Genomic DNA, 8,490 nt, shown 5'->3' with positions numbered 1-8,490 from the left:
AGATATCCAACACCACAGAGTTCCCTAAGGATTTCCCCCGAGTTAAAACATTTAGAAAGGACCAGAATTGGCTCTCTCCATAAACTCGAGTCAGGAGGTGATGAGCACCCTGCTGTCTATGTGTCCATAGTCAGTTCTTACCAGCCAAGCCCCAACAGCCAGGCCAGCTCCACCACTTACAGAAGGCGTGGGGGGGCACAGGAGGGAGATCTGCAAACACTGTATCTCTAGACCCCCCAGGTATGTGACTGTTGAGACAGACCCTCAGCCTCCTTGGGTTCCAAGCTGACTTGGAAACCACCCAAGGTCCCACACAGAGGTAAGAGGGATCTGCACTCAGAACTACACTCCAAACCCATGCTGCAAACCAGCATGGTGTCCTCCTGTCCCTTTCTCACCCTCCATATCACATAGTCATCACATCAAACATCTCAGGGCCAGCCAGGGAAAGAGCCGATTCAGAGCCAGATTCATTGGGGCTGAACAGAGCATCAAGGCCTTGGTGTTCCAGTCTCAGCAGACTGGCTGCCTGGCCACAGCCCTGCCTCAAGGGTCCCAGGCTCAGCAGAGCCCAGCTGGGTTTCAGGGTCTGGTCTGCTGCTAACACCTTCAGCTTCTTAGTGATTCTGATCACTGAAGTCCGAGAGTTCAGTTTGCACTCTGTCAGAATCACACAGCTTGTCCCATCCTTCAATCTGTCTAATACATCACTGTGTCAAAGCTTCCATGATAAAGGCTTCATAAATATGTGTGTCTCAAATACACACTGTCTACTAAGGACAAAGCACTCTATCAGTGTCAAAGACACACCAGAATATAGACCTGATTTTATCACCTTTCATGCATTCTTGAATTAGGTGCTCTCAAGAATCTTGAAATTCAACACACGAGGAGTAAACTGTGGCAATGCATTATTATGAAAGTATCTCTTGCATTCTGAGTGACTGGAACTTCCTAGACTCACAGCTTAGTTAATAATACATCTTGAGGTTACTTAAGACTCAACATGGATGTGTACTGTGTACTCAGCTGTTTGTTTAATGTGCTTTTAAGAGGACAATGTAGCTGTCCTTACTTGCCGTGTGTTTCCCATGTAATCAGCTTTTACAACCCAAGTTAATACATAGCTTTAATCTTAAGATATGTACTCTTCCATGTCCCTGACCCAGAGGGCGATGTGTGCGCGTATGTGTGTTACGGTAATAAATGCTGGAAACAGCAAATAGGTTGAAAGCAACCTTATGCAATAAATTCCACCACAAAGGCTGGAAGCGGCACACAGAGAATTATCTGATAGCATGTGTTTGTTTGTTATCTAGGTCAGTAGAGTTCACGTGCACTAGGCAAAGCTTCATCCCTTGTAAAACACTGTTAAGGATGTCTGTAACTACCCCTTGTTCCTTTCCCATGGGATGCTTTCTGCGCTGTTCAATAAAAAAAACAGAGCAAGAGCCTTTCGTGAGGGGCACAGAGACAGGGACAGACAAGACAGCCTTCAGGCAGGCGCAGACTCAGACTCATGTTACAGACAAGTTCTACACAGACCAGAGACAGAAGACAGGGAGAGAAACAGAAAACTCAAACGTGGGCTCTCTCTTGATTAAACCACTCCAGGGGCAAGGGCCTTGGTTTCCTTCCTTCATGAAACACTGATGAATTCTAGTGACTCTGACTTCATCACCAATGCACTCCATCGATGCAGTAAATGTGTTGGTGTATCTATGCACACACACCTATTCACCTACGATCCACACACTGACTCTCTCTCTCTCTATTTTACATTATGCTTACAAGTCAAAATATTTTTATCTGGCAACTCGTCTGTTACATTCACGGTATAAACTTTTGAGAATAAACTGTGAGCCCAGGCTTATAGTGATACTATAAATACCATAAATGCCATAAATTAACTTTCTTGATCGGCACCTACTTTACATTAGCTTTACAATGATTAATAAATGTTGACTTTGATTTTGGGTAGGCAGCTCTAAGGATTCAGGGTACATTTTAGATGCCCACCACACTCTTCGGTCAGCCCACAGGCCAGGAATAGCGCCACGGCTCACAAAACGACTCCTGTCACCTGCGGAACTCCCTCACACGCCCCGCCCCCAGAGTCATACCCCCCCCTTGGCCCTGTTCTCCATCACTGTATACCTTTGTCTAGCCATAACCCATATTTAGTTTTAGCCCCCAAACTAGTATAGTTTTATTTATACTGGTGTTCAGTTGATGAGCCCTTATAGGAGAAACTCCTTGGTCTGGAGGACAAGTGTCCACAACTGTCACAGTTACACCCTGGGCCGTCACGCCAGGACAAATGCCAGAGGGCAGAAGTCTGCACTAAGAAGGCAGGTCTGTACCAGGCTGCCAAGGGCCTCTGCTCCAGCCTCGCTCGGCACTTTCCGTCTCTGGGGACAAGGTGATAAACCAGAACGGATACCAACTCTCCGGCAAGTGTTTCTAAGCTGAGCATGTCAAAAACATACATGCCGTTTGTGCTTGGAGTCGAACGAAAACCATTTCTCCCACCCACACGTGAGTGAGCCCCATGTTTAAACAGAGGATACTTTTCTACTTAATCCAGCCTTTCTTGGATCCCTTCCAGCCCGAAGCCATATCTAGGCTCTTCCTTGAGTCTCCACTCCCTTCAAGAAAAAGAAGTGATGGGTGGTCAGGGCAGCGTCCTGAGTGTGGGAGCCCATTTGGGTTTCCGGTGGCTTTGCCCAGCAGGTCTGCACAAAGAGGGTGACTGGACCACGGGCCTGAGTGCCAGGTGTTTGGAAGGGTCTGCATTTGGCTGTAACTCGCAAGGGGGAGGTCTTTGCTCCTCCCGTTGGCACTGTGATAAAAAGCCCTCTTGAATAAAGTTCAGGGCTGGTGGGTTTTTGATCCAGGCCCTCTCGAGGCTACCCTGTGTTTCTGTTCTCTCTCTCATCATCTACGTATCTCTTTCTAGCTAATAGTCTCATTTCTCCTACACAAGAGTATCCTGGTCATAAAAGTGGCAGCTGGTCCATCACACCTGATCAGAGAGACCCCGGGAGGAGGGAGACTGTTGATAGGAAACAAGAGGGATCTGAGGTAAGGCGGCTCACTTTACCTCACAGACACCTGAGACCCTCCTCAGAAGAGAAGAAACATGGAGACACAGCCAACCGTGTCCTACCCACTCAGGGACGAGACAAGGGGTCTGCACTGTGGCTCCAGCTTACACAGCAAGGACTTTACCTACTGAGTCATCTCCTCGGATTAAAACAACAACTTTTTAAAAGAAAAAAAAACTCTGTGCGTGCGTGCGTGCGTGCGTGCACACCCATATGCAACATTACTGATGTGAATCTGGGGCAGGAAGGAGGCGACTTTCTCCTCGGTGAATTAAAGACCTTCATATCGTGAGACCACAAGGGTGTGTCCGCCACCGCCGCCCTGCACAGGAAAATGTACCAAGTGGCAACCTGAGCATGAGTGGCAGACACTGGGGACACAGAAGAAGAACAGGAAGCCACTGTGGAAGATCCCCAGCAAGCCAGAGCACCTCTGCTCACGGCAAAAACTACCAGCTGCACAGACCTCAGAGCACAGCGGCTCTCAAGTGCTGCTGCCCGCAGGAAAGAACTTCTTGTTTTCCAGCCAGACTCCATCACGTAAAAACACACAGTCAGAAAATTTGTCAGCGCTGGTTTCCAGCTACCTGGTGACAGATTCTGAGTATTTTAGATGTTGTGGGTCGATGCTCTATTGTGGTCGGCACACAAAAGCTCCACATCTTTCCCTGGCTTTCTCACGGACCCTGCCTTTCCCCCCACTCCCTGTTTCTATGGAAATCCCTAGAGCTGGTTAGAAAATTCAGGTGTAAGCTGAGTGGAATCTTCTGTGGAACAAGGAAGAGGCTGTGTGGCTAAGTCACCAGCAAGGACATCCACAATGACCTGGGTGGAAGTAGGGGCGCAAACATGACCCTCAGCGAGTCTGGAAGCTGAAATCTCTCTGATGCTGAGGAGGGATGTCAGGGGCAGAGGGTTCCCAGGCCCAGACAAGGCTGTTCCACCGGGGTGGTGGGGTGGTGGTGGGGGTGGGCTGTAAAGTGGAGGCTGCAGGGAGCAGGTGTGACGGGAAAGCAGTCAGCCGTGAGTCACCACAGGCTCCACGTGCTGTCCCTGGGAGCTGCCACCCAGCTCATCTCCAGGCAAACATTTTTTTTTCCCTCAGAACTCCACCTGACGTTCCCAGGGCTCCAGAGAATCAGCAGGAATTGGAAGGAATTGCTATCCTCAGGCATAGCAACCAGCTCCAGTCTGTGCCCCTGTCCTCCCTTCCCACGGGGCCACTTCACCGGGGTCAGGTTTCTCAAACCTAACTGCTCCTGAGAGCAAACACCAGGGTTCAGAGTTGGCTTCTGTGTGCCCTGAGAGGGGGTTACTGTGGGTTACTGTAGTTACTGTAGACGTCCTTGCTGGTGACTTAGCCACACAGCCCTGAGAGGGGGTTACTGTAGTTACTGTAGTTACTGTAGACGTCCTTGCTGGTGACTTAGCCACACAGCCCTGAGAGGGGGTTACTGTGGGTTACTGTAGTTACTGTAGACGTCCTTGCTGGTGACTTAGCCACACAGCCCTGAGAGGGGGATATTGTAGGTTACTGTAGATGTCCTTGCTGGTGACTTAGCCACACAGGCCTGAGAGGGGGATATTGTAGGTTACTGTAGTTACTGTAGATGTCCTTGCTGGTGACTTAGCCACACAGTCCCTTCCTTGTCTGTCATTCAGCTTACACCCTGAATTTTCTAACTAGTCCAACCTCCCGCCTGTGAATAACTAGCTTTTCCAGAACTATTTGGCGAGGGTTTTTTACACATGACCCAAAAAGCACAGATAACAAAAACAGAAGAATAGGCACATTATATGAAACTGAGAAGTTTCTTTTCTTTTTTAATTTTTTTTATTATGAAGAGATTTTTTCTGTTCATTTTATATACCAACCACAGATTCCCCTCTCCTCCCTCCTCCATGCCCCAGCCTTCTCCCAACCACCCCCCATTCCCACCTCCTCCAAGCAAAGTCTCCCATGGGGAGTCAGCAGAGCCTGGCACACTCAGCTGAGGCAGGTCCAAGCCCCTCCCCCCCTGCACCAAGGCTGCACAAAGTGTCCCACCCTAGGCACTAGGCTCCAAAAAGCCGGCTCACGCACCTGCGACGGGTCCCGATCCCACTACCTGGGGGCCCCCTAAACAGTTCAAGCTAACAACTGTCTCGCCTATCCAGAGGGCCTGGTCCAGTACCACAGGGGCTCCAAATGGAGAAGATTCTACACAGCAAAAAGAGCGATCAACTGATAGAAGACAAAAGATGCCGCAGACTAATCATGTGACAAGGACTAACGTCTAGACCGTCTGTAACAAAAATCCAATTAATCCAATTAGAAATAAAGCCAGTAATCCGAATAGACATTCCTAAAAAGTAAGATGCACAAACAGCCAATGAGTCCACAAAGAAGAATTCCACATCGCTAATCACCGCAGAAAGGCAAACCAAATTACATGCCACCTTATGCCAGTGAGAATGTCTGTCATCAAAACAAGTAACAGATGCAGGTGAGAAGGTGGGGAAAGGGGAATTCCTGCCGCACCGACAGGAGTGCAGATTATTAGTACAGCCTGCACAGAGAACGGCGCGGAGGCTCCCAGAAAGGCCCAAGCCAACCCACCATAGGCTCTAACTACCTACCCTGAGTATCAGTCAAGGTAATCAAGTCAGCATGCCACACACAGACCTGTGCTGGCTGCAGCACTTCTCAAGTGCCAAGACACAGAAGCAGCCGAGGTGCCCATCGGCAGACAGGATGGGCCAATGAGTGGCACACACACACACACACACACACACACACACACACACAGAGGACGGAAAATTGCATCCAATGACACAGAGTATGGAGCCCCGTCATTTACAGCAACGCGGATGGTACTGGAGCGCATTGTGCTAAATGGCTTAAGCCGGACACAACCAGATAAACACCATGGGAGGAAGGCAAGCAGAGGGTTCAAACAGAGACTAGTTATTTCAGAGGCTGGGGTGGGAGAGGAGCGGGAGACCGAAGAGGGACTGAAGACCGAAGTATTAAGTTCTACACAGCACAGTGTGACTATAGGTTACAACAACCCATGGATAACGGGAAGAGAGATGACAAGAAGCCCCAAACACAGAGCAGTGACAAGGAGATGGTAGCATTAGGTACTCAGCTCAGCCAGGATGTGTGTCGGTCCTGAACTGTCACCCTGGGTCCCACAAACATTTATAATTACAATGTGTTGACCAAAAGTTGAACGACAATTTTCAAGGAGACGGAAATACTGAGGATCTTGTTCAATTATTGTATTTTGAAGTCAGATGTCAAGTTATCATATTATCTGGCATAAGTATGTTAAGTATAGTAACAATTCATAATAAGCAGCACCAGGGGATGTGTTCTTACTTGGGCGAGGAGGACCAGAGTCAAGTGAGGTCATAGATACTGAGCCCCCGGGTTACCTGTGGACCATACGCTAGATAAACCAGTACAAACTGACCACCCAGGACCTGCTTCTGCTGTGGTATCATCAGTGTGCAGAGGGCAGGTCAGTGTGCAGCATCCCAACAGACGGTTCATAATCTATCTTCCCAACCATGAGCCACAGCCTGAAAGTCAGCGAAACCTTTTAAACTGCCCCAGAAAAGGACACACTTTGCAAAGTAATTCCAGGGGATCTCAACACTTAACCCAACCCATGGGTCCCTGGAGGAGCCCAGCTCACTGGTTCCCAAGCCTCTCTCTGTGTGCAAAGTTTATCATGGAAACTCAATGAGATCAACACGTGTGCCCTACCCCCAATGGCAGTCTGTTTTCTGGGTGCCTGGAGCTGTGCAGGGGGGGCAGCTCCTTGCTGCTTCTGCTGGCACAGCCTCACCCTTTCCCAGCACTGGTTGCTAGGCAGTGACACCCACACTCTGCCTCCAACACAAAACAACAGACCCAGCTTCCCAAACCGAATGTTACAGTCGTTCAAACAGCACAAAAGTCCTATGATTTCAATGAGAGCGAGAATGTCTACCTAGCTCCTCCAAGTGCCCCAAGACAGCTAAGCCCAAGGGAGGGAAAGAGCACACAGAGGCCAAACTCTGAAGGAAGCAGGAGCAAGATTCGGGGACGTCTCCATCCTGAGACCAGTTCAGCCCGGTGCTGGCATGACTGACTGGCAGGCTGGAGGGCAGCTTCATTTGATCTTACGGACAGGCTGATCCCCTGCTATGAGATGAGTCTGGATAAACCCAGTTTCAGCTCTTTCCCAGTATCTAGTGTTAGATAGGCCAGCAAGCTTGTTGTCTGCTGCAGCAAGAGCAAACTTTCTCTCCTTCCCTCCCCTCCCTCCCCTCCTCCCCTTCTCTCCTCCCTCTCTATGTGTGTGTGTGTGTGTGTTGTGTGTGTGTGTGTGTGTGTGTGTGAGAGAGAGAGAGAGAGAGAGAGAGAGAGAGAGAGAGAGAGAGAGATATTCTCTGTAGCTCTGGTTGTCCTAGAACTCTGTAGAGCAGGCTGGGCTTGATTCAAGAGATCCGCCTGCCTCTGGCCCCAGAATTGCTGGGGTCAAAGGCGTGTTCCATCACGCCGGCAGCAAACCTCTCAAATACAGGAGAGCACTCCATCACTGAGGCCTGCGTGCACACAAGACAACTGGAAGGAGAGTGGACCCTCTTTCCGCCGTGGAAGCAGCAGAGATCAAACTCAGGTCAGTCAGGCTTGGCGACGCGCGGCAAGTGCCCGCTGAGCCGCCTGACCAGCAATACATCTGCAATGCCTAACCACCAGAGAGAAGAAAAGCAAACCGGTACCTGCTGATGGTGATGACTGGCTAACCAACTTGGTTGCACGATGCATGTCACTTTACAACACGTGTACCAGAGCATCACACGAAACATTTTAGACACATGTGGCGTACCATTAAACCTCAGCAAGAGGGTGAGGACAGTCTGGGATGCACAGCACTCGTGTCGCCCTCCAAGATTTAGCCCTCACTGCTATGCATACCACTCAGATGAAGACGCACTGAGTCCAAGCAGCAAGAGGACAACTTGGGCCTTCTACTCCTATGTTCTAAGACTGAAGCCGCAGCTCAGGGGCAGTCTCCCACGGACCCCAGGGCTGGCTGGACTTCCACAGCTGCCCCAGAACCATGGCTCCTTCAGGAGTACCCAGGCCAGCACAGCTGAGGGCACCCATGCCAGGGTCAGTCAGGGTGCCCACCTCCATCTGCAGAGCCCCATGTCTTCCCGGCAGCTAGTTTTAAAGGCACTGTTTCTGAGAACACGGTCTCCCTTTTATCTGCCAGAGCCTTTATTCCGGCTTTCTATTACGGGTGCGTCATCACACAGTGCAGCCTCTGTGTGTCGGGACAGCCTGGTCGGTGCCAGGTTCGCTTGTGGCTCACAGGATCGGGGCTTGGCTTGTTGCGGACTTCTA

Source organism: Peromyscus leucopus, unplaced genomic scaffold (assembly GCF_004664715.2).
Source record: "Peromyscus leucopus breed LL Stock unplaced genomic scaffold, UCI_PerLeu_2.1 scaffold_1076, whole genome shotgun sequence".
NCBI classification, from domain to species: Eukaryota; Metazoa; Chordata; class Mammalia; order Rodentia; family Cricetidae; genus Peromyscus; species Peromyscus leucopus.
Note: the sequence above shows the minus strand (reverse complement) of the source record.